Source organism: Malaclemys terrapin, chromosome 4 (genome assembly GCF_027887155.1).
Source record: "Malaclemys terrapin pileata isolate rMalTer1 chromosome 4, rMalTer1.hap1, whole genome shotgun sequence".
Taxonomy (NCBI): Eukaryota; Metazoa; Chordata; order Testudines; family Emydidae; genus Malaclemys; species Malaclemys terrapin.
In genome coordinates, this window is record NC_071508.1 from 143,959,677 (window position 1) to 143,986,446 (window position 26,770).

General features: G+C 44.2%; 1 protein-coding gene across 4 annotated transcripts in view; it reads right to left on the reverse strand.

Annotated features, from left to right (window-relative positions):
- FBXO34 (F-box protein 34) overlaps nt 1-26,770 on the reverse strand; it is a 67,714-nt gene that overhangs the window by 32,376 nt on the left and 8,568 nt on the right. For 2 of the 4 annotated variants that reach the window (XM_054027707.1, XM_054027708.1), the window contains exon 2: nt 10,247-10,323. The gene's annotated coding sequence lies outside the window, so the exon portion shown is untranslated. Of the gene's footprint in view, nt 1-9,295; nt 9,611-10,246; nt 10,324-26,770 lie in introns of all 4 variants that reach the window. The other 2 variants (XM_054027710.1, XM_054027709.1) reach the window with 2 other exon arrangements.

The window sequence follows — 26,770 nt, forward strand, 5'->3', positions numbered from 1 at the left end:
CGCGCACCCCCATCTGTTTATATAAAACTTCACTATGTATTGTCCATCATGACTGATACACATTTTCCTTCCAAATGTACTTGGAACGTCTCGCATGCTCTCTGATGTTGATGTGAAGTGAGCGCTCTGCTTGGGACCAGAGGCCCTGAGTCATTCCAGGTGCGCACCCCACCCCAAGGCTGACGCATTCGTCACCAGTGAGAGGGATGGCTGTGGTCTGGCAAAAGGAACACCTGCACACACCACCTATGGGTCAAGCCACCATAGGAGGGACTCGAGGACCGGGCGGGGCAGAGTGACGATTTTGTCTAGACCGTCCCAAATAGGCCGATATACCGAAGCCAGCCATGCCTGAAGAGGTCGGAGTCTCAATCCAGCATGCTGTACTACATAGGTACAAGCAGCCGCGTGGCCAAGAAGTTTTAGGCAATTCCTTGCTGTGGTGGTAGGGAACTGCCTGAGACTTCATATGATGTTGCACAGGGACCGGAAACGCTACTCTGGGAGGTACACCCTCACCTGTGTAGAGTCCAATACTGCCCCTATGAACTCTATCCGCTGAATGGGAGATAGGGTTGACTTCTGTACATTCAGTAGAAGGCCCAAGTCATCGAAAGTAGCCCTTATGATGCTCACTTGCGCCTCCACTTGTCCCCTGGAGCAGCCCTTGATTAGCCAGTCGTCGAGGTACAGAAACACCTGCACCTGACGCTTGTGTAAGAACGCAGTCACGACTGCCATACACTTGATAAACTCTCAAGGAGCCGCTCACAGGCGGAACAGAAGGACTGTGAACTGATAATGATTGTGGTTTACCACTAACCTGAAATACCTTCTGTGGGACAGCCTTATTGAAATATGAAAGTAAGCATCCTTCAAGTCGAGGGCGGCATACCAGTCCCCCAGATCCAAGGAAGGGATAATGGAGGCCAAAGAGACTATATGGAACTTCAGTTTCTTCATTAACTTGTGAGGTCTTGCAGGTCTAGGATAGGCCTCCTTTGGCTTTCGGTATTAGGAAACACCGAGAATAGAACCCCTTGCCCTTCAGCTCCTGAGGAACCTCTTCCACTGCCCCCAGCAATAGGAGCAAGTGCACCTCCTGCGCGAGGAGTTGCTCATGAGAAGGGTCCCTAAAGAGGGACAGGGAAGAGGGGTGGAAGGGAGGGAGGGAAGAGAACTGGAGGGACTAATCCCCTTTCTACCATGCAGAGTACCCATCAATCCAATGTAATTCGGGCCCACGCAGGGTAGACAGTCGGCACGAGAAGGTAAGGGGGAATGGATCCAGTGTCTGGACTGGTGTGTCTGCCCTGGGGCTCACCTTCAAAAATTCTGCTTCTGGCCTGCAGACTATTTCGCCTGCCCAGAGCCCTGGACTGACGAAGGGTGACACCTCTTCCTGCTGTTCCTATTTTGCCTCTGAGAAAAGTCCTGCATGTTTTGAGGGTGGTAAAAACGAGGCATAGGTTGTAGCTTAAAATGGCTATGCTGCGTGGCTGGAGTGTGCAAACCAAGGGACTTGAGGGTGGCCCTCGAGTCCTTGAGGCTATAAAGCCGTGAGTCTGTCTTTTCTGAAAAGAGGATCGAGCCCTCAAAGAGGTGGCCCTGGATAGGGACGTAAAACATTAACCGATTAGCATCAGTCTTATCGGCAAGGTATTCTGGTTAACGTTTAAACTCCGCTGCTGGCCCCACGCCCCGGGCTCTGAGCGGGGCTGGCAGTGAGCAGAGTCCCTGGGGCCGGCACCTGGGATACCAGGCCGGCAGCGGAGCCTAACGGTTAAACGTGGATGGCCGAATCAGCCACAGAGGGCTTCCTGCAGCAAAGTCCAGGCAATGAGCTTACCCTCCTCTACCAAGGAGAGGTTTGCCCTGGTGGCAACAGCTCCGTAAATGTTGCTATCGCTCCACAGGAGTTGTAGCTGTACCTACTGAAAACGGCCTGATGATTAAAAATTCAGAGCTGGAGCCCCCTGGTGGAATAAATGTTCCTCCCAGGGAGGTCCAGCTTTTTAGCCTCCCGGTTTTTCAGGGAGGATTCCTAGTAATCTTGGCGCCCTTGCTCATTAGCCGCCGCCATCAATGGGCAGTACAGCATGGGATGAGTGTATACGTGCTCGACCCCCTTAGAGGGAACTAAGTATTTTCGTTCATTCCTCTTCGCCGTTGGTGGTAAGGAGGCGGGGGTCTGCCACAAGGTCTTGGTGGTGTCCTGTATTGTTTTAATGAGTGGCAAGGTAATACGGGAGGGAACAGAGGGGGCGAGAAGTCCACCATGGGGTCTGATGTTTCGATGACTTGCTCGGCCTGAATCCCCAGGTTCTGCACCAACCTCATCATCAGCTGCTGTCCTGCAAGGCAGGGACCGTCGACATTCCTGCCACCGCCTCAACAGGCGAGGACGAGGTCCTAGCTGTTCCCTGCCCTCGGCATTGAGGGGATCTCGCAGCACCCAGTCTTCCGGTGCGGTCGGTGCTGGCACAGCAAACGTTTGGTCCTGTCCCACATGAAGTACTGAAGGCACATATAATACTGAGGCCACCATATGATACTGAGGCCACTGACGCCAACCTGGAGTAGGACCTCTGACTCTGGTCCTGACCCTGGTGGAAAGTCCAGGGGGTCCAGAACGGCCACTGGCCAGGAGCCTGCCATTGACTGGGCCAGGGCCCCGGAAGAAGCTGCTGCTGTCCACGTCTGTCGGTCCTGGATCTCCTGCTTCTCCTGGATCTATAGGATTCTGTTTCCAACTCTGAGGTCTTGCTATAAGAGAACCAACCGCACACCAGTGCCCGAGAGAGGTGACTGTAATTTGGGGACCAGTGCAGCTCCCCTATCCGCCCACTGGTGAATGGTACCGGCGACTGGTGCCAAGGAGATGATGACCAGCGTCGTACCATCGCCATCTTGCCTCTGGATGGCACCGAGGGTCTCACGGGTGCCGCTGAAACTGAGCTTGGTGTCCTGTCTCGCCTCAGAGAGGAAGGCAGCGCCATGAAGGCAATGAGGTCCTTGGCAGCCTCGAACATCTCCAGTGTGGAAGGCAACTGTAGATCATGGGCCTTCCCAGATAGGGGAGTGCTGGGGGCTCGGACTCGACTGGTCCCATGCAGGGGCAGGAGTTGACATGACCCTTGGAGAGCAGCCTCCATCAGAAGGATCTTGAGGTGCTGATCCCTCTCCTTCTGAGGCCTCGGACAAAATTTCCTGCAGATCTTGCAGCATTCTTCCTGCTGGCTTTCCCCCAAACACTTCAAGCAGAAAGTGTGGGGGTCACTTGTTGGCACAGACTTGCCACACGCTGAGCAGGGTTTAAACTCCAGGGACTGAGGCATGCCCCGGAAAAGGAGGGGGGGTACCCCAAAATGAAACTTTTCTAAACTATACTATACGAACTACTACTATAACCTAACTATTTACAGGAAAACAGTTCAAGACTGCTAGAGAAATTATGCTTGCAAAGCAAGAGATAATGAGCATTCCTGCTAACCGTCACAGGCGGTAAGAAGGAACTAAGGTGGCGGCGGGTCGGCAGGGCGCTATATTCATCAGCGCCATGGAGGCACGACTCTAGGGGGCACCTGGACGGACCCAACGGGTGCTGCTAGGGGAAAAACCTTCCGGCTGCCGTGCACACAGCATGGCCATACCTAATTAGAACTGACATGAGCAATCACTCAAAGAGTAACCAGAATGCCCCAGACTCTCAATTATACGTTGCTGGTGCAGCTTTACAGTCAGAGCACACGTACGAGAATTTAATGGATTCCCAGTCAGACAAATTGCACACTGAAGGCAGTCAAAACCCACTCATTAAGGGTTCAAAACTCCACAGTGGTGGGGGGGGACTCAGTACCTCACATGATCAGGCCCTGTGATTTCCATGTGGCACCACATTCTCTAAGTACCATTAGACACAGACCGAGGATGCCTACATACAAACTTCATATGATCAGCTTATAAAGTCAGAGCACATGCATGAAGAAGAGAACAGGTTAGTGAGGTGTCAAAGCAGAAAACACGGGGCTTGATTCTTCCAGTAGTCTTATCACACGGATGGAATCCCTAACTGCACTAAGCACATCATGGCAACCCCACCAGTGCAAAGCTACTTGCCACAGCCACCCCAGACAGAGGGGCTGTTCACATAGACAAGGACTAGGCAGCAGAATATTTATTCAAAAGCAGTGATATATGCCCACAAGCTTAAATTCATCTTAAAGATGTTACATGTTGGATAAAAACAGAGGCATGTGATAACCTCCGTTAAAAGCCATACCTTATTAAATTACCAGTCAGATTCTCTATAAGCCTTTCAATGGAGAAAACATGCTGGGTGTCCTTTGCAAACAAGTTCAACTGTGTATAAGCCTTTTTGGGGAGCAAGTCAACAGTATAACAACAGCAAAGACCAAAGTTCAGTACAGTATCTGCTTACATTACTGGCTCAGATTTTACAACAGCCCTTTGAAACAGTCAATTTCAAGACCTACAAACTTCATGGCTCTTTAAAAAAAACAAAAAAAAGCAGGGCCACAAAAACCTAGAGCTAGCAACCACAAGATTATGACTAGCAACTACTTAGATGATTAAACTTCTAACTACCATACAAACAGCATGAATTGCAATTTCATTAATTCTTTGGAAAGAAAAAAAAAAATAAAGGCTGAAAAAATAATATCCAAGTTTCAATAAAAGATGTTTTCTGGTTTGCACTGGAATTTTGATCATACCGGTAGATGAATGAAGAGGAATCTCACCCAATGTCCCTCCCTTCATACTTTAATCTAAAAATTTTGCAGCATATATCAAAAACCCTGCAGTGGACTATTTGTTAATCCCACTCTGCCCCACAAGACCCACTCCTGCATTGTTTGTTGCATTTTTATCCTCTCCCACCTGCAAAAACCTTAGATCCTGCAAGAGAGACAGATTCCCCCATGCTACTAAAAAAAAAAAAGTTTAATATTTTTACACACACACACACACACACACACACACACACACACACACACAGAATTCAGACACAATTTTTACCACAAACAATTTAACAAATCTTGCTTAAACCATGTAAAAAAAACACCAAAACTTGAACTCTGGTTATAATAGACATCAAATTTGCTTCTATCCCTCACCTAAATTTAACTATTAAAACCTTTATTTAAAAAAGAAAAACTTGCTTTACATTGCTGAAATTCTATTCATGACAAACTGACGAGAGATTTAGTGTTTTTCCACAAATTATTGCAGTTTGGGTTTTTTACCCACCCGCAACAAAGAACATTTTATCCACTCCTGTTATTATGGCAGTGGGTCCTGCAGGACCCATGGGATCCCAGTCCCACCTAAGGTTTTAGTGTACTATAAAAGTCTACCCATTTGCTATGGGCTCTGTTGATGCAAACTACTAATTTAAAGAGATACCCGCTTTTCTAAAAAGCGGATCTGTCTGAAAATGTTGTCCCTACTGTTATTCCAAGTAACCACTAGAAGGACAAGTTGAAAGATTAAATAAAAAGATGTCAAATGTAAGCAAACTGAGAAAACAGAACTCTGTGTATAGTCAATTTCACTGTTTTCCCTGTAGGGTCAGTCAATATCGTCTATGTAGGGGGAGAAACCCACAGAACAGAGGAGAGCAAAAGAATTTTTAAGAAGAGGAAAAGTGAACAAAACCAAACCACAAACAAATCAACAATGGGATTCAGAAGCAGATAAAGTACGACTTCTAATAGGCTTGTTTAAATGGACCTGATTTAAGTCGGTAGGGGCAATGGGATCAGATGTTTAGGTCTCTCTGTACATGAATGCTCTGTAAGAGTTACTGCCTGATGTGAGAACATAATACTACAGACATAATAAAAAGGAAACTTCAGAGTGCTTGCTTCTAATGTTGGGATTTGGGCAACAAATCACAACTAAATCCCTAGCATGAAAGAACATTGCTAGAGCAATAGTCAAGTTGTATCAACTTAATCTCTCAACATTTAACATGTCTCATTAGAGTTCTACAAGCTTGCAGGAAAAAACTTCAAACATCTCCCTCAAGAAAAAAAACTGGTTTTTTTTAAGTCTTAATTTTTCAGTTCTGAGCTATTCCTGCACTATTTCATAGCTCTGATAATTGTACCACTGACTAACCTCCAACTGGGAATAATTGTTTTTATCATCACTACTATAAACAGCCCCTCCTAACTCACACTGATAGGAATCTGGAAACTCAGCGTAGCTGCATCCCACCCTACAGCCTCTCAAAACACTACAGAGAAATGAAACTATGTGCTGGAACAGGAGGAATCCCTGTGCCGAAACACTGCTCATGCAATTCCTGAGTAAGTATAACCACGTCCTAAGTAGACAGGCCAACGCATAATGGCAGTAACAAATTATTTGGTTTTAAAGGTAGGGAGAGGGGGAAATATTTTAAAGCCACACTGTTGGGTCAGGTTAGGCCCAAAATTTCGGGTATGTAAAAAACAACTTTTGGTCAAGGTATACCAGTGAAAAAAATGTATTTCGAAATTTCTTTGCATACACTTTACTTTTAGAGAAATATTATTCACCTGAAGACTACACCACCCTACCATTGTAGCATTCTGCCAGGGTACGAGAACCTAGAAGTGAAATTGACTGTTACAAATGGCAGGATGAAAAAAGCAAACAAATGGCAAAAAGTGAACTGGCTTTACAGAAAGATTTCAGTTTTAATAATTTCAGGACAGCTACCAGATGCCAAAGGGAATACTGTATATCACAGGAACAGGAGAAGAATTCCCCAAAGTATAAGTATTCGTACGTTCATTAGGGATTACTAGATTATTAAGAACGACCATGAGTCTTTTTTTTTTTTAAAAACACGAGTTTCAACAATTTGAAACCCCATGGCCTTTATTCGTGGAGATGTAGATCATTGACCTATTGTTACACATTGTAAATCTGTCACACTTCCATCTGATGAAGTGTTTATTCAATAAACACCCTGTGAACCATCCTTCCTCTTCACTTCTGCCTTTTTCACACCTTTTCTTTTCCCACTGTCAGGTCTTTCCTTCTTTTTAGGAAGTGGCATCCCCTGCTCTTTGCATTGATTGTATAATTTTACACAGACCTCAAAAACAAGAGACAAATAAATATTTCCAACCTATTTTACATGGTTCTTCATACAAACAATCCAAGAGACATTTCTTAAGCACTTACACAACATGCATTTTTGCCAAAGTACAAAGTCATCACATAATACACCTTCAATTAGAAAAATACCCACAGGCCAAAGCAACTACTCCAAACACTCAGGGGACCAGATGGCAGCTTTCCAGGATCCCTTCACTTAAAAGCCGGGTGTCCCTACATTTGTCTGGGGCATAGAGCTCTTTCAACAGGCTCCACTGCAAGACTGGACTTCTGTACATATTAAGTTCCACCAGCTCCCCCAACTTTTTTTTTTAAAACACATTTCTGGGTTCCTCTAACTTTCCTCCCTTAAAGGGTCATATCACAATGACCTCACCTGGATGAAGGCTGACAGGACTCTTCATAGTCCATGAATGTTACTCTTGGATTGGTCATTGCAGAGCAATGTGAAGCCCCAGGTCTCGTGATACTTTCCGTCCTCTGAAGCTGGAGTCTAGGTACTCAGTCCACGTCTCCCAATTGAGCCGATAATTCTCCTTGCTTATTACTATGCTATGGCTTCCTGCTTTTGGAGGTGATTGTGCTGCAATAAGAAGTCTCTGCTCATTTTTCTAATCTCAAAGTGATCAGCTTGAAAAAATGTTCCCTGTCAAATACTGTACAATGAAACATTTAAAAACAACTGGTACTTCCGAAGGTTGCCTACAGTAGCTCTAATGTAACTATATTAAGCAGAACTATTCACAGAGTGCCTGCAAAGGACTTCAGCACTAGGGAACACTGGTGGGCTGAACAAGTGTGCCCCAGTCATTTTTTGGAGCTCTTCAATATGAACAACTCTCAGTCATCTGTATCAGATCCTGTACCAATATGACACACTGGGCCATCCATTCAGTAGCTCAGAATGGAATGACACTACTCAAGACTATATTAGCCACACACATAAGCATTTTTTTCCTGGAGGAGCACAGGCCGCTAACTGCAAGTGCAAATGCTTTACTTAAATCAGCAAGTCCATTTGGTAAAAACCTGTTCAAGGCATGCAAATAAAAGCACAACACTTCATTGTGCAATTAAGAGCTGTTAGGTCTCCCATCCTCAGATATGAGGAGCCAAAGAGTCCACATTCAGGAGATAGTGACCTAGAGCAGTGGTTCTCAACCAGGGGTACACATACCCCTGGGGATATGCAGAGTTCTTCCAGCGGGTACATCAACTCATCTAGATATTTGTCTAGTTTTACAACAAGCTACATAAAAAGCACTAGCGAAGTCAGTACAAACTAAAATTGTATACGACTTGTTTCTACTGTTCTATATACTATGCACTGAAATGTAAGTACAATCTTTATATTCCAGTGGATTTACTTTATAATTATATGGTAAAAATGAGAAAGTACGCAATTTTTCAGTAATAGTGTGCTGTGACGCACTTGTATTTTTATGGCTGATTTTGTAAGCAAGTAGTTTTTAAGTGAGGTGAAACTTGGGAGTACGCAAGAGAAATCAGACTCCTGAAAGGGGTACAGTAGTCTCGAAAGATTAAGAGCCACTGACTTAGAGCACAGCAATGAACTATGCAAATACTTTAGTCCACCCTCACTCTATTAATTAAACTAAACCCTAGATCACTGTTATTAAGAGCTCACACAAAAGGCAAGAGTGTTAAGAGTTTGCTGTATGTAACGGGTGGGAAAAGCACCATTATCTGTCTTGCCCCAGCACTGTACCCTTTTATTTGTAGTTATTACTGCAAGTTGCTTTTTTTCAGACAATGGATGTGCTATTATAGGTACCTTTATGCCGTGCCAAAGCACATATACAGAGCAATTCAGAACAATCAGCCTTGCTTTCATGGGAGCAAAGGTTGCAGCCAAATGAAATGGGTGGAGACCACATTAAACAATCTTGGAATCTGCTAATAGGATATAGGAAAATGTGACCATAATGCAGATGCAGCGCTCCCTTTCACTTTCAAATGTTACGGGTGAAATAAAAGCTTCAGAAAACAAATTTAAGTATTTGAATATATTAACTAAGCAGAAATTTGCTCACTATGTACACGAGATACAAAGAGTCCTAAAATGGCACACTAAAAGGTCAAACTAAAAAGTAAGTTTCTCAGCCGAGAAGGAACACTCAGATTAAAAGATACAGGATACCTGTGAAATGTCAGCATATCGATTCTAAGAACGTCCATCCATCCATGCAGAACATTCCCGTCTCTAAGATGTGACCAGATTCATATTTGCCTTTTAAAAAGGGAGATTTTCAAACTGAAACACCTTGCTTGCTTTTCAGGTGTCTGTTAGTCAGCTTTCTCCTTCACAAACCAGGTTCTGCCTCTGCATGATCATGCATTGAAGTCATGTCCTTGAGTCTGTGACATCAGTCGGTTGCCATGGTAATGATGAGGGCTGTCCAAAATTCAGCATTATGGCATCACTGCAGGATCAAGCAGCAGAGAAAGCTAGCATCTGAAAGTTAACAAGCGTGGCAGGCACAATTACTAAAAGGCCTTTCCTTTAAATTTTAGCAATATATTATCCCCAAGAGATAGCTGCATTCTAAAAAGTATTTTTTAAAAGCCTTCTGTTACACAGATGTCCAGGAGTTCACTGACCTGGGAACACCACCAAGGCTGACAGCAAGTACCAGCTAAAGATGTGGTCTTACTGAGACAACTATAGGGGACTCGGTGCGCCCATACAAACAGAAAGGAGAATGTGTCCACTAGGGCAGCCAGAGTGATGAGTGACGGCTTGGAACAGCACATATATCTTTGGGTACATGACGCTGCACAGGTCACTTGTGTTCCCACACAAACCCAGACCTATCCTGCCGCTGTAGTTTATCTACGAGGGAAGGCTCGCTTTGCCTGCTGGCCTGTTATTGTGGAACAACACATTTTTGGCCTCAGAGTTCCAGGGGGTCATGAGATAAGGTCATTGTTGTGGAAAAGGTGATGCTCCACATGGCAGGCCCTCCAAACATCACAAGGGGTCTTGAGTTGGATGCCAAGAGTTTGCAGTGAAGAGAGGAAATCAGAGAGCAATGATCTGTGTACCTGTAAACAATTCCCATAGTAAGTTGTGTGACAATTAAAAAAGTACCTTAAAGTTGTCACTCCATGTAGGCTTAGACATTACAGTTCTCTAGGGTCTCTTGCACACTCCCGGGAATGACATTTCTGAAGAGCAAAAGAAAGAGGGAGGTTAGAACCACAGACTATTAATATGTAACGAACACTCTCTTTAAACTAAAAAAAGCCACCAGAAACATCAACAAATGCACAGCAGAGAACACACTGACCAGGAAACAGATCTGGAGGGTTCCATTGTGAAGGGACCATATGAATCATAGGACTGGAAAGGACCTTGAGAGGTCATCCAGTCCAGTCCCCTGCACTCAAGGCAGGACTAAGTATTATCTAGACCATCCCTGACAGGTGTTTGTCTAACCTGCTCTTAAAAATCTCCAGAGATGGAGATTCCACAACCTCCCTAGGCAATTTATTCCAGTGCTTAACCACCCTGACAGTTAGGACGTTTTTCCTAACGTCCAACCTAAACCGCCCTTGCTGCAATTTAAACCCATTACTTCTTGTCCTATCCTCAGTGGTTAAGAACAATAATTTTTCTCCCTCCTCCTGGAAACAACCTTTTATGTACTTGAAAACTGTTACGTCCCCTCTCCGTCTTCTCTTTTCCAGACTAAACAAACCCAATTTTATTCAATCTTCCCTCATAGGTCATGTTTTTAGACCTTTAATCATTTTTGTTGCTCTTCTCTGGACTTTCTACAATTTGTCCACATCTTTCCTGAAATGTGGCACCCAGAACTGGACACAATACTCCAGTTGAGGCCTAATCAGCGTGGAGTGGAGCGGAAGAATTACTTCTCATATCTTGCTTACAACACTCCTGCTAATATATCCCAGAATAATACTTGCTTTTTTTGCAACAGCGTTACACTGTTGACTCATATTTAGCTTGTGGTCCACTATGACCCCCAGGTCCCTTTCTGCAGTACTCCTTCCTAGGCAGTCATTTCCCGTTTTGTAGATGTGCAACTGATTGTTCTGTCCTACGTGGAGTACTTCGCAGTAGTCCTGATTGAATTTCATCCTATTTACTTCAGACCATGTCTCCAGTTTGTCCAGATCATTTTTAATTTTAATCCTATCCTCCAAAGCACTTGCAACCCCTCCTACCTTGGTATCGTCCACAAATGAATGACAGTCAAGGTCAGCTCAAAGGAGAGGAAAGAGTTGTGATTTTACTGAAATGTGATCTAAACCCACTGGCAAGGCATTGTGGCAACTGTCCAGCCTCAGGCTAGAGGTGGAGTCACACCCTAGCTGACTGAAAATGGCTATATTACCTTTGTCGTAAGTTTAACACTTTTCAAAGATACCCACAAAGGCACAACAGGAGGAATTCTCCCTGCAGCTACAATCCACATTCACTGCTCCATAAGAGCCTCACAGCCAGCCAGAGGAGAATTTCCTCAGCACAGATGGTGTGTTGGACAGCCACAAGTGTCAACTTTTTCCGGCGCTGTTGCATGCCCGCGCTCCTCCCCCCGCCCCCCCGCCTCTTTCCCCACCCCTGGCCCCGCTCCGACTCCAGGCTTTCCCAGCCCCTGGCCCTGCCCCCACTCCAACCCCATCCCCAAAGTCCCCGCCCTAACTCCGCCCCTCCCTGCCCCTATTGGATCCCTTCCCCAAATCCCCGCCCCGGCCCCACCCCTTCCCCCAGCACACCGCATTCCCCCTCTTCCCCCCTCCCTCCCTGTCCCACGAATCAGCTGTTTCGCAGCGCAAGCGGTGGGAGGGAGGGGGAAGAAGCAGGACGTGGCGGCGTGCTCGCAGAGGCGGAGGTAAGCTGAAGCAGGGGGGCGGGGTGGGGAGCTGCCGGTGGGTGCTGAGCACCCACCAATTTTTTTCCATGGGTGCTCCAGCCCTGGAGGACCCACGGAGTCGGCGCCTATGCCGCAGGCGGCCTTGTGCCTGCCCCTTGCAAGTAGCAGCACAGGGGCTGGGGCACAGCTCTCAACACGCTGCTACAGCCACTCTGGGCATCACAGACAATTCCCTAAATTACACCACAGACAGTTCTGGTCACTAGGATTCTAGGCTGATTAAAAGTGCAAAGGGGGATTAAAAGCCACCTCTGCATTTCCCTCCTTCTGGCTGCACCGGTGCACGCTGCATCTCCGGGAAGAGTGGCACCAGGTCTTGCTCCCTTAAAACACCCAGGACTGCTACAACGATGGCTGTTCATTGCTCACAGACAAATGTATGCCTTCGTTGAGGGCTGCCAAACACCTGGCTCAAGAGGGCCAAGTTACCACAGTGAAAGGGTGGCTACCCTGCCACCAGGGCAAGTTCCATTGGTCAGCCAGGAACTTGGGGAACAGTGTCATCGTTGCTTCCAAAACAAGTGTTGCAGCTACAGGGAAAGCGCAAGAGGTGCGGGCATCTAGGGGCATCCATGGGTCATCCGCGGATGGGATGAACGTCTCCAGGGAAGACTGCGGAGCTTCCATTTTTAAAGATGCCCATCATTTTCCTTGCCTGTTCCTCCGTTTGCACCAAACATATGTCCTTCTTGGGACCATGCACTGGCTTCCAAACACTTCTCTACCACAATCAGACTCTTCATACTCACAGCGAAGGCCCTGCACGGTGCTGCTCCTGCCTTTATAGCATCTATCAAACCCCAGCTTACCTATTACACTGTGGACGTTTCAGCTCACCTTTTGGCTCCCCTGCTTTCTTCCACCCCCATCACCTACTGCTCCCAGCCCTTGAACATCCTTACACCCCTGGGAGCCCCTCAGTGCCAACTGGCAGAGGGCAAACTATACCATCACTCGCATCAGGCCTGACACATTCATTGCCCCCAAACCACCGTCGTCATAAGCTGTATCTAAAAGATGTTGTGCAAAGTTTCGTAAGCAAACTGGTAACATGCTGGTCCCGAAATTCATTGTGTGATGTATGTAGAGAAACGTATAATTGCCTGCTGGAAATATGTTCTTAAAATGCATTTGGCATAAAGTCCAGCCTTCCCCAGACAAAAGGAATGTGTATTTACCTGTCTGAGCAGCTTGGTCACAGGGGCCAAGGAAAAGTACATTGACCTATAAGATGAACAAAGCCAGGAGCTAGCAAGCAGGGGAGATGACCTCTTAATCACAACAGGGGATGGAGTCTGCACCCCCAGGAAGCCTTCTGGGCTCTTGAAACAGAGACAGTGAACTTTGAAGTAATATAATGAGGGCAAAGAGCTTTTGAGTTACCCATCACCTAAGGGACAAAGGGAAGCAGCCGTCTTTGAGTTCATAAAATGCGGATCCTCTTGACCTGGGAGGCAACAGTAGCTGAAAACTGATTATAGAGGAAGAAATCTGTTCAGACAAATATTGCAACTTGCTGAAATTAAGTTTTAATCACTAGAGAACACGTTTTGTCTTGTTTTATTTGTACCATATCTGTCCCTTTCATCCTGGCCTATTAGCACTTAGATCTCTGTTCTTTCTTAATAAACTTACTCTTGTTTTATTACACAGCACTAAGATGCTTTTGTATTAAACTGGAGAGTGAGTCCTCAACTAACCTAGCAGGCTGATGAGCACACGATCTCTTTGGAGGCAGAGAATGTGACTTCTGAGTGTCCAGTGAGAGGGACTGGACACTGCAGACACATATCTCTGGGGAACTCGGGAATTGGGGTTTCCTGGTTAGCACCTGCAAGTCAAGGTTTGGCCTCACAGAGTCCTGGAGAGTTTGCTGGCAAGGCAGACAGGCTGGTGTATCAGGGAGCTGCCATCCAGCTTAGCAGTAGCAAAGCTCTCACTTGCTGAGGCTGAGAGGGGTAACAGTGGCTCTCAGTTCTAAGTGCCACAAGAGAAGCATCACAATCCTCCCTGACTCACTCTCAACACTTCCTCTTCCAACACTGACCTTCTTTACTATAATCCTTGACCCGCCCCCAGTTTCTAAAAGAGGAACCAACAAGCAGCATCTCACGATCTCACCTCACCCTCGTCTAACCCCTCCACCCACTTCTTGTTTATCAGCATCCTCCCACACTGTGTTATCAAATTTAAAACGTAAACCGCAGGGCGGGGTCCCATAGTTCATTGCCATACACACCTATGGTGCTGCAATAAATAAATTCTGCAGCCTGTTCAAGCCTAAAGAATCTGAGCTTGGTTCAGCTCTGGTTTACACCAGCTTCTGAATAGCTGAACGGTTCAAGTGTCACTATTAACTAATTCACTGCCAATCGCTTTAGTGGAAACACCTAGTCTGAGCAAATATCTAGCATCACTGGACGTAGGGGCAAATATTAGCACAGCGAATTGTTGCTGAGGAGTGCTTGGGAAGAAAACAAAAAGTCAGATCTCTCCACCTCTAAATGTAACGTCACCTCCACCCATACCCAAAAGGATGAGAGAAAGAAGAAATGCATCCTCTCCAGCACAAAGCCTCAATTGTCTCCCAATTTCCAAACCCAAACACACCTTCAAGAAAACCAACTGTCCAAGCCTTCAGCCTTTTCCCGCCCCTTCTGCCAGCTGTTACAAGAGTCACCTGTTTTCCAGTACAGGAATCTGTAGCACAGTGAGAGCTGAAACTCTGGGGCTGCATTAAGTAAACTGAATTTAATATCAAAATGAATCCAAGGCTCTGCTGCATAATGCAGGCTGAATGAGCCCTACAGGACACAGGGTCTTGTTTATAACTAAACAAGGACTTGGGTTTGCTAATAATGGAAATGGATGGGGACGTGAGGGAAGAGGGTGGGGAGAGAGAAGGAAGAGTGATTTTTTTAAAAAACATACCCCCCACACCATAAGACGCATAGAGAATTGCATCCAGGCCCCACAAGGAGAAGGTCATTTCATGTCTACATGGCACTACACCTCAATTGTGTGTCTTGGGTTCTTGGCCCTCCAGGTCAGCGTTATAAGTTTTGCCCCCTGAGAAGAGTAGGTACAGGATGCTTTGTCGAAGACACACTGAAGGCAAGGACTGTAACAGGGCACTGGACCTTGGGGCACATAAGCATGCCCTAATGCATACATTATGGCCCTCGGCCTTTTATATTGGAAGCTGCAGTTGCAGGTCCCATACTTGCACCTAGCATATGCTCTGCAGAAAGTCTCATATCGGGCTTGCTGCCTCTTACCCAGAGGGGCAGGCAGAGGAGACCCAAAGGACATTCTATACAAGAATGTAGGAACTGGCAGGGGAGATGCGAAGCCCTGGAGACAAAAGCAGAAAAGACCCTGAGGGGTGGTGAAACTTTTTCAGGTTGTGCAGTTTTGGTCTGAAGCCCGAAGAAAAGAAATGGAGCTGTGCCACTGGTTGAAGCATAATTTCACCATCCCAGGCCAGCAGATCACCCCATCAGCTTACATGGGCATAAAAGGACAAATTCAAAATAGTAGATACAAATACCATGATTGGAACATACACAATACTCAGTGAAAATGGGTTAGCCCCTGCAACTAACTATTATGACTAGGGAAATGTGATATAATCATTCCACAACGACCTGTTACCTGGCTGATGGAGCAGAACCAGGTTTTATGGCATCTTTGGCATTGTGTAGAGGAAAGGCCATCACTATCAGACAAGAGCCGTATAACATTTCTCACTCTGCAAGATGCCAAGCTGACACTCTAGACTACCACATTCGGAGAATCGCATTTCACTGCTTGAGTCTCCTTCCAGTCCACTACACTGAAAACATCCTAACCGCTTTGAAAATCAGTACCTAAACAAAGTTTGTGTTCACTTACATACTGATTTAGGGGGTAGGGCTTTTTCAGTGCAAAAGACGCTCCACATTTCATAAGAGAAAGGCTCTCAATTAACTCGCCTGTATAATGAGACTAACATAGGCCCCAATAACATGTTTATTAAAGATCCCAAGGCAATTTTTGCAACTGTGTGCATTAGCCCCAACACGCTGTGTCTTTAAGTCAGTTAGTAAAGTGCTTTCAGATCCTTCTAGATGCAAGCCATCATACAAATGCTAGTCCTAACCTGGGGGAGCCTTTTGGTTTTGAAATTCCCAGCCTAACGAGAAACTGCAGAACTGGAATTAAATTTGCAAACTGGACACCATCAAATTAGGCCTAAATAAAGACTGGGAGTGGATGGGTCACTACAAAAAGTAATTTTCCCTCTGCTGATACTCACACCTTCTTGTCAACTGTGGAAATGAGCCACCTTGATTGCACTGGCAGCAAAGAGTCCTGTGGCACCTTATAGACTAACAGACGTATTGGAGCATGAGCTTTCGTTGGTGAATGCCTACTTCTTCGGATGCATGTAGTGGAAATTTCCAGAGGCAGGTATAAATATGCAAGCAAGAGTGAGTCAGGCTATAGATAAGGAGGTTAGTTCAATCAGGGAGGATGAGGCCCTCTTCTAGCAGTTGAGGTGTGAACACCAAGGGAGGAGAAACTGCTTTTGTAGTTGGATAGCCATTCACAGTCTTGGTTTAATCCTGATCTGATGGTATCAAATTTACAGATGAACTGAAGCTCAGCAGTTTCTCTTTGAAGTCTGGTCCTGAAATTTTTTTGTTGCAGGATGGCTACCTTTAAATCTGCTATTGTGTGTCCACTGCATTTACAGATCCAGACAACACAGCTACCCCTTCGATACTTGATTGCATTGGCCTCATTAGCACTACAAAAGTAATTTTTCCCTCCCTTGGTATTCACCCTGTCTTTTCAACTGTTGAGAATAAGCCACTTCCACCTTAATTGAATTGGCTTGTTAGCACTGACCCCCCCCAATTGGTAAGGCAACTCCCATCTTTTCATATTCTGCTTACTGTATTTTTCACTCCATGCATTTGATGAAGTGGGTTTTAGCCCATGAAAGCTTATGCCCAAATAAATGTGTTAGTCTCTAAGGCGCCACAAGGACTCCTCATTGTTTTTGCTGTTTTTTCACACCCCTGAGCAAGAAAGTTGCAGCGCTGTAAAGAGCCAGCGTAAACAAGCCACAAATCAATGCAAGAAATGTTACCAGCATAGCCATTTGCGTCAGACCCATCCCTCATTTTCTTTCACTTCAAGAGTAAACAAACTTTAAAATAAAGATGCCTCATGGCAGCATATTATTGTGCTCCTACTACCCCGACCCTAGCACAGCCTCATACCCCACCTCATACCTCTGCCTAATGGAGATCAGAGCCAACAGCCCCCTCCATTGAGTCTGAGGCAGGCTCCTCATACCAAGAGACTCTGACAGGCAGTTTATGAAATGAAAAAGGTAGTTACAAGCTGATGGAATATAGCTCTGAGGCTGCTCTAAATTATGCTGGGGATCGAACTGGAAAACCACATGGAATATACACTAAATTTTCCACAGTGATCTTAAAGTCCTAACCACAAGATTCCCATTCAAGTGAAAGCCAATCCGAGAGAGACACAAACACTTGTGAAATGCTTTCTAGATGTATTATGTAAAAAAAAGTCAAGCGGACCTCTTGTCTACGATGGTGTCTGAGATATTCAACAGTCACATCACAGCAAAAAGTATTCTCCTGACATGTTTAGGGAATTAGTTCCTTTTGTGGGAGTATACAGGAACCAGACACTTTTTTTTTTTTTTTTTAAAGTGTGTCTTTGAGGTAACAAGAACTGGCCCAAGGGACAATATTTACCAGTTCCAGCGAAGTATTTTATCAGGAGTTCACAGAGTGATTTAAGTCTGTGAACTGAGCCACCTGCACAAATGCACTTTTATTCTGTTTCAAAAGCAGACAAAAGCTTCCTCTAAAGCTTTACCCAGTAATTCCTCTTTGACCTCATCTCTTGTGTCCAGGGCCATGTCTACACCACAGAATTGAAGTGATAGGGTAGAACCAGTTTAAACAAAAAACATTCAATGCGAAAACACTAGTCATGTGAATCTGAACCACTGGAGGTTTCACCCTGCTTCTAAACTAGTGACATTCTAAGCTGTTTCAATTGGAATGCCTTCTGGGTACCTATCCCACAGTTCCCAGCACAGTGGGTACAGTAGTAAGTCCTATTTGAACTGATTCACTGAACCATTTTAATGCCTCCCACACAGACACTGAATTGGTATTTAGCCTTGCAGAAGTCAAATTAACCCAAACTATATTGGCCTAGGTGCAAGCCAGTTGGAACACTTGCAACCATGGATTCAGGGTGTTTAACAAGCATGCCCAGGCCAAGACATTCTTAACATGGTACAATTTCTTCAGTGTACTCAACGCTTAAGAGCGACACTTGCTTTAGAGAACTTTCACAGAGAGTTTCCAGATAAATTGGTAGAGTGTTTTAGAGTTTTTCCACATTTGCTGGAGGTACATCTCCATTTTTTAGTGTGCAGCCCAGATATGAGTCATGACAGCTGCAAGCAGCTTTGTTCTCTAGCTGACATTCATAGGATGAGATTACAGTTTATCACTGGGGGGAAAGTGTGTTCAAGTTTTGTTCCGATTAAGTGTCACAAGCCACACCTCGGCTGCTTGAGGGCTATCAGAATCCATTGTCATGTCATTACAGTGCTAATCTATTTAGTAATGGAAGTCACTGGAGTTGGAAGATAAATATTTAAGCCCTTTTAAAAAAAAAAAAAAAAGTACACAATATCTCATTTTGTTCTTTGGTTCTTCCTGCCCACCCCAATTTACTTTGAAGAAATTTGAGGGTGTTGCTTAAAAGACGCAAAGAAGTCTGGTCTGGAAAACTGATTTTCAGAACACCTGCTTTGGTCTAACTGCCAAGACAGAGAGGGAGATTGCTGGTTTATTTGATATGATCACTTCCTGTTCTCAGAATCAGCCCTAGCACACAACAAGGCCAACATTTTCAGACTTGAATGCCTAACTTTAGGTACTTTAATAAAAGAGGCCCGATTTTCACAAATGCAGAGCAATCACTGTTCCTATTATCTTCCGTGGGCAGTTACTGGTATAAATCACTGCTAAGTGCGCGTTACATCTCCCCCGTGCCCAGTTGAAGTGTTACAGCCTCACACTACAGAACCTGGTCCTTTAGGGTACGTCTATACTTACCTCCAGGTTCAGTGGTAAGCAATCGATCTTCTGGGATCGATTTATCGTGTCTTGTCTAGATGCAATAAATCGATCCCGGAAGTACTCGCCGTCGATGCCGGTATTCCTGCTCCGCGAGAGGAGTACGCGGAGTCGACGGGGGAGCCTGCCTGTTGCGTGTGGACCCACGGTAAGTACTTTGTGGTTCGAACTAAGGTAGTTCGACTTCAGCTACGTTATTCACGTAGCTGAAGTTGCGTATCTTAGTTCGAACTGGGGGGTTAGTGTGGACCAGCCCTTAGTTTCAGCTGTAGAAACTTGTGCTTACAGCTCTGGAGGTCTCCAGTTCAATTCCCAGTGCTGGCCAGCACACTGGCATTCAGCCTAACTTTTGGCACCTGAGTTTTGGCCCATATGCACAAAGAACTGAAATGCACTTCATCCCAAAAAGAAACAGTGAATATGTTGTAAAACGGCCCATGTGGATTACATGGATGGTTGAGCGCCGGGCATAAAGGACCAGAGGCCTGGCATACCCAGAATCAGATCACTCCCGCCAGGTGCAATTCTGTTAGGGAATATCAATAGTATGCTAAAAACCCACTCAGATTTATCATCTTACTCTTTAATTTTTTATTTTTTTTTTAAATCTAATATGCCCCTATCCCCCAACCTCGTATCTATCCCGGAAGATTGATGAGCTTCATCTGTAACAAAGACTAGTTCATTCTGGTATGTGCTACATATATGTTTTGAATCTTAGGGCCTTTATTGATGTAATCAGCAACATTTGTATTTTTGAAGCTTTTTATTAAGGCAAAGTTGCAATAAAATATTAGTATTATATCATACATTACTTATTGTTTATTCAGACTCGTGTGAATATTCAAAGAACCGGACTAAAGATTCCAGCTTGCTCTTCTCTTCTGAGTACACTAGAACCAAATTTCTGAATACCTATCCTCGTTTTGATGCTGCTCTTGTATATATACTTGATGTAAAGACTTTTCCATTACAAGGACAGTCCATATTTTGCTATATCACAATTCCATAGGAGAAGTCATTTTTCCAACAACATACAATACAAAGACTTGCTGCTAACAATAAAGAAAAATGTAGATCCTTTTCTGGAGCACCGAGTAAGCAGGTAAGAGGATATCTAGGAAGGCTGCATTTTCTTATAAGGTGAATCTGTAATAATTTCTTCCCCAAACCATCTAATTCCCCACATATTCAAGTATGTCCCCCTTTCCCAGCAGCCCTTCCAAAAGAGCACCTGATGTAAAGTGTTACCTGAGCCCAAAACAATTGCTGAAAAGGATGAACTGCTCTCCTTTTTAAAGGAGTGCTATGTTGACATGTATACTGTATTATTATTCTTAACTATTGCACTAGTGATCAAAGCATGCAAGAAAAGGGAATCACATTAATTGCACAATCTCATTTTGGCATCATAAGCGGACAGAGCTTGAGAACGTACCACACCCTGAACCATTCTAACCTCTGGCTCATTTGATCTGCTAATTTTTTGTCCTCCTGAAACCCATACTGTGCCTGAGAACTCCCTGTAACATTCACCAAATATCATGTTTGCATTGTTCTTTGCCAAGGCTGTGGATCATCAAGGCAAGTTGCTATAGGCTCCTCTGAAACAGACAAGGGGACACCAGGCAAAACTCTTGAGCATTCTTTGCAGAGCAACAAGAAGGTCTTTCTAAATACAATCCTAGGAGATTGGCAGTTGCCACCCATAATCCTCAAGGGAAAGAACAGGTTTACTTAAATTTAAGGTTCATAAAAAACGTACCCATCTGCGTACCTCCAGATGTACATACATCTACCTAAAAGCAAATAAAGGAAAAACATTCCTCCCTTAAAAAATAAAATCACTCATCCACCCTCTTTACCTCATTCCCTAATGCAAATGCCTGAAAGATGAACCTTGCACTGCACCCTGAAAATCAAATTCCGGCTACCTCAGAGCAGGTAAGGAAGCCACTTCCAACACTGAAAACCTTCCATGGACAAAGTTCTACACCAACCCTGTTTGTCTCCGTGTAATGCTATCTCGAGCACCTCCGTTTATTAGCAATAGTATTGCCATAGACCCTATGATCCCCAGTCATGGACCAGGAACCAACTGCACTAGGCACCATACAAACCCAGAACTAAAAGATGGTCCCTGCCCTGCTAGCCTTGGTTTCTAACCGTTGTAATTATCATAATTAAGTCTTCTTACACTGAATTAGTTTGCCCGTGTTGCTACAACTGTATACATGCACCGTACAAAGAGTTTAGCATAATCAGTCTCTTGTACAGTGCAAAAATGCAGTTATAGCAACACAGCAGCAAGTTAGTTCAGCATAAGACTAATGAATTATGATTCTTATTGTATTATGTCTCCAGCTGACTACATAGTAAAGATTTCACAGATGCTTTAAATACAGTGAAATGCTTGGCGGAAATATATTCGATATATAATTACAGTTAAATACTTTATGGCCCTCTCTGATGCCCCATCCATACCCAGGCCCCATAACCCTGCAGGGAGGGCAGCAACCCCATAGTCCTAGGCCCTCTCCAACAGCCCTATTCCCTCCCTCGTTATTCTTCATTACAAAAATAGACTTAACACTACCGTAGCTACACGTCATTACAATCAGGTGGTATGCACAAAGTTCCGGGAGTTACTTTGAAGTGATGTACCTTAAGTAACAGCCGATGAAAAACTCTTTGCTCACGAAAGCAAAATCCTCATCACTAAATAAAATGGGAATATACACTGGAGACGGCGTCAGCTTCAGGATTAGCAGTCACCAGGTACAAGTGTTGATACCTAGACATCAAAGGAAGTGAGCGTAGAAATGGCAGACCCTTGGAGGAGGGGACTGGAATAGTCTCACTGACAGTTATGTCCTCAGCCAGTTGGATGTTGGAATAAAGGCAGAGTCCATGGTCGCTCCAGAGACAGACACAGAATGCTAGAACTCTAATCTCCAATTGATCAGGACTGTAACTATAAGTTAGCTTGACTGTTGCCTACCCTGTATACTAGATATGAGGTTATTTCGTTTAACTTTGATTTAATTCAATCTACTAATAAACTCCAGAACTTCCAAACCTAAATGGCACTGGCCACCCCATGCACCAAGTCACAATGTCCAGAGTGAGGAGCCCTCCGCCCCCCAGGGCCACCCATTCACACCAAACATGCATTAGGGTTGCAATGCTGGGGTAAAAGGTTGCTGTTGTGGGTGGTCAGTGCCTCCTTGCAGGGCCTTCCTTAGTCATATGCAGCATACATGGCTGCGTAGGGAACCCCTGGGTCTTAGTGTCCACCCTCCAGCCTCCTCCTATCCCTGTTCTAATCTGACCCTTCCTGTGGGCTCCCACCACACCAGGCTGCAGCAGCCAGCTGAGAGGGGATCTAGTACTTAAAAGTGAAAAAGCCTTCCAGCCTGCCAGACCCATTAGCACAACACTGAAACCGTTAAAGAGCCATTCAAGGTGTAATGAAGCCATTTAACAGGCATTTGCCAAGCCCCCTCCCCGCCCCATACTGTCAGTTTCTGAATTTACTGTTGTGCATTACTGTAATATTTACTCAGAACATGTTAGTCTACAGGACCTTAGTTTAACATTTGCTTTAAAATATTTCATTAGTGTGTTGCTGAAGATTATAAAATTACATCTCTACAAAATCCTTGCATAGATTTTTTAGATGCACAATCTGAGTATTCATCTTTAGCCTTAAATGCTTTGATCATCAGACATATGGTTTTTTAAACAAATCCTTCAAAAGACCCCTCCTTATCTAAAATACACATGCGAGCCCGGGCTGCCGTTGGGCATAGGGGCACCAGTTTAATAATACTGTATAGGGCCCCATAAATCCTAAGGACAGCCCTGCCTCCTTGGCACAGCACGGAAGAGGTGGCAGTGTGTGCACCCATTGAATTGGGAGGCTATATCCTCCACTTCCAGAGGCACAAAGAGACATTGGTTACAACGGTGAGGTCTAGATCCAACAAAAGCACTCACTATGCCTAGCTAGATGCAGATAGAAGGCGGTGCTCCTGATTTCCAGTGCTACCTAAATTCTGGAAGCGGCAGCAGATCAAAAAGGACTCCCAGATGCTAATTTGCTGAGCAAACTCCCATCCTCAACAGATCAGCAGCAGGGAAATGCAAAATCTAAATTTAAAAATGCTATTTTCTTTTGAAATATGTTAACATGCAGACACAGGGAAAAAATATCTAACCATAGAGAAATCACTATGAACAAGATTTCACATTTGGCATTCTGCCAAGCTAACAGTGAACTAAAAAATAGTCAAGCTGCGCAACTAACTTCATCCCATGGCACAAATTTTAAGTGGTTAAGATAAAAATATCAAGAGGGGGAAAAAAGAAAAAAAATGAAATTCTGTAAAGCACAAGTTACTTGAATAAAATCCTTGACCCGGTGATTAAGAGTAAGGAAAAAGTAAGCTTGCTACCAGGTTACTAAGAAAAGAGCCAGGCTAAAAACATAACAGAAAAAATATACGTTATATTTTAATTATTTTGAGACCCTGGTGTCAAAGAGACGACTAGTTAATATACAAGCATTTCCAATAAACTAATTGATTTTCATCCCTTCCCACACTAAAAAACAAGTTTTCTGCATTTTTTTCCTGCATCATGGCTCCGTCCAACCTGAAAGACTCCATAACCACCAGCGAACAAGTGAGATTGAGCACATCACAAAACCAAAAGCCGAGCAATTGAAATGGGAAGGAATTTTCAGCAGGCTTCTTGAAAAACAAAATACCCTGAAGTTGAGTAAATGTTGGCCTTAGTCGTCGTTGCTATGTCTACAGAAGACACTAAGGGCTGGTATACACTATAAAGTTAGGTCAAGCTAGCTAAGTTGCTCAGTGTGTGAAAAATTCACTCCTCCAAGAGATTTAGTTAAGCCAACCTAAGCCTCGGTGTAGACACCACTAGGTCCAATGGAATAATTCTTCCATCAACCTAGCTATCATCTCTTCGGGCAGGTCTACACTACGGAGTAAATTAGACCTAAGTTACGCAACTCCAGCTACGTGAACAACATAGCTGGAGTCGACATACTTTAGGTCGACTTATCGCTGTGTCCACACCGCACTGGGTCGCGGGAAGAGTTTCTACTGTCGACTTACCTTATGCTTCTCGTTCTGGTGTCGTACCGGAGTCAACGGGAGAGCGATCGGCAGTCGATTTAGTGGGTCTTCTTCACTAGACCCACTAAATCGACCCCCGGTGTATCGATCGCTGCAGCATCAATCCACGATAAGCGGAAACAAGCCCTCAGAGAGGAGGATTTACTACCGCAGGAAGAACCTCTTTCATCACAGTAATAAGCATTTACACCACAGCACTGCAGCTGTAGTGTTTCTAGTGTAGACATATCTTCGGGAAAGTTAAGGCTAAAAGTGTGAAGTCAATGTGCATAATTTAAAAATTAATTCACCTTAACTTTCCTGAGTGTCTCTGTGTAGACAAGCCCTAATTGAATGTTTTGGAGAAAGGATATCTTTAATAGGGATCCAATACACCAAACCCTTTATACTGCAAAAGCTCACAATACACATGATCAGAGATGCCCTAGAACAGGGGTTCTCAAACTGGGGGTTGGGACCCCTCAGGGGGTCACGAGGTTATTACATGGGGGGGGAGTCGTGAGCTGTCAGTCTCCACCCCGAACCCCGCTTTGCCTACAGCATTTATAATGGTGTTAAATATATTAAAAAGTGTTTTTAATGTATAAAGGGGGGGGGTCACACTCAGAGATTTGCTATGTACAGTACAAAAGTCTAAGAACCCCTGCCCTAGAAAGTCCTCCAGCAAAACCAAGGAAGACCAGACTTGACACACTCCATATTCCCAAGGTTAAAGAGATGAGCAGAAAATCAAAACTGCTTTTTATAAAAATATTTCAGGCCTTCTTCATACAGTACTTCAAAGACAAAAAAAGCACAATTCTGGTTTTTTAAAACATTTTGCAGTTCACCTTTAAAAAGACCTAACTTTACACCACACACTTTAAATTGTATATTATGTTTGGATTTATCCATTTTTGTATTTTAGCTATTGGACACTTTTTTCTAGAGAGAGTCTTTGTATTTATATTGGTCTTCACTATACAGTAATAGCTGCTGAGAGAAAAAAAAGACATCTTAGCGCACTTCCTTAATTAAAAGCTAGTAAAATTCTAAGCACAAATCACAAGCCAAGCCAAAAATAGTTCAGAGCTGCTAGGAATGTCTGAAGGTAACAAAATTCTCAATTACATGCCTGTTGCTTAGGCTTGCCAAAAAAATGCAAATTTGTTAATTTCATACACCGTAATCAGATCCCAACAAAGTGATGAAGTTAGTTTGTCCCTCATACTTCCTGCAGACTGAGTCAGCTGTATGTGAAATTATTTTGCAGTATTAAACATATTACCCTGAATGTCAGTTTTGCTGAGTATGGTATACAATATCTTGAACATGCCAAACCTAATCTGTACGAGATGTTTAGAAAGGTGGAAAAGGAAGATTTTCAGGTGTACCCGAGATATCCACTTACAATATTTATCTATGGACAGGTTAACTGGAACAAGCGCTGTCAGCAATGAGTATTAAATACGTTAACTTTGTCCAATCAGGCTTCTTCAAAGAAAGATGGTTGCCCTGATTAGAAACATCCTCTCACACTGCTGATTAGGACGGGAGTAGGGTGACCAGACAGCAAGTGTGAAAAATCAAGACAGGGGGTGGGGAGTAACAGGAGCCTATATAAGAAAAAGACCCAAAAATCGGGATATCTGGTCACCCTAGATGGGAGTATATAAACAATACATCTGAAGAGAAATCCAGATAGCTAAAACCCTGAAGCTGAAAGTCACCATTACTCTTCCAAAACTGGTTTTCAGAGAGGTCTCTGTTGTGTATTCTAGATTCAGTGCACAACTTCAAAGAATCTTCAAAGTCTAAGAACATAAGAACAGCTATACCGGGTCAGACCAATGGTCAATCTAACCCAGTATCCTGTCTTCCGACAGTGACCAATGCCAGATGCTTCAGAGGGAATGAATAAGACAGGCAATCATTCAGTGATCCATCCATCGTCCACTCCCCGTTTCTGGCAAACAGAGGCTAGGGACATCCTGGCTAATAGCCATTGATGGACTTATCCTCCACTAACTTTCCTTTTTTTTTTTAACCCTGTTACAGCTTTGGCCTTCACATCATCCCCAGCAAGGAGTTCCACAGGTTGACTGTGCATTGTGTGAAGTAGTATTTCCTTTTGTTTGTTTTAAACATGCTGCCTATTAATTTCATTGGGTGACCCCTAATTCTTGGGTTATTTACTCCTTCACATAACATTTCTTTATTCACTTTCTCCACACCAGTCAAGATTTTATAGACTGGTATCATCTCCACCTTTAGCTGACTCTTTTCCAAGATAAAAGTCCCAGCCTTTTTAATCTCTCCTCATACAGAAGCTGTTCCATACCCATGATCATTCTTGTTGCCCTTCTCCGTACCTTTTCCAATTCAAAAACAC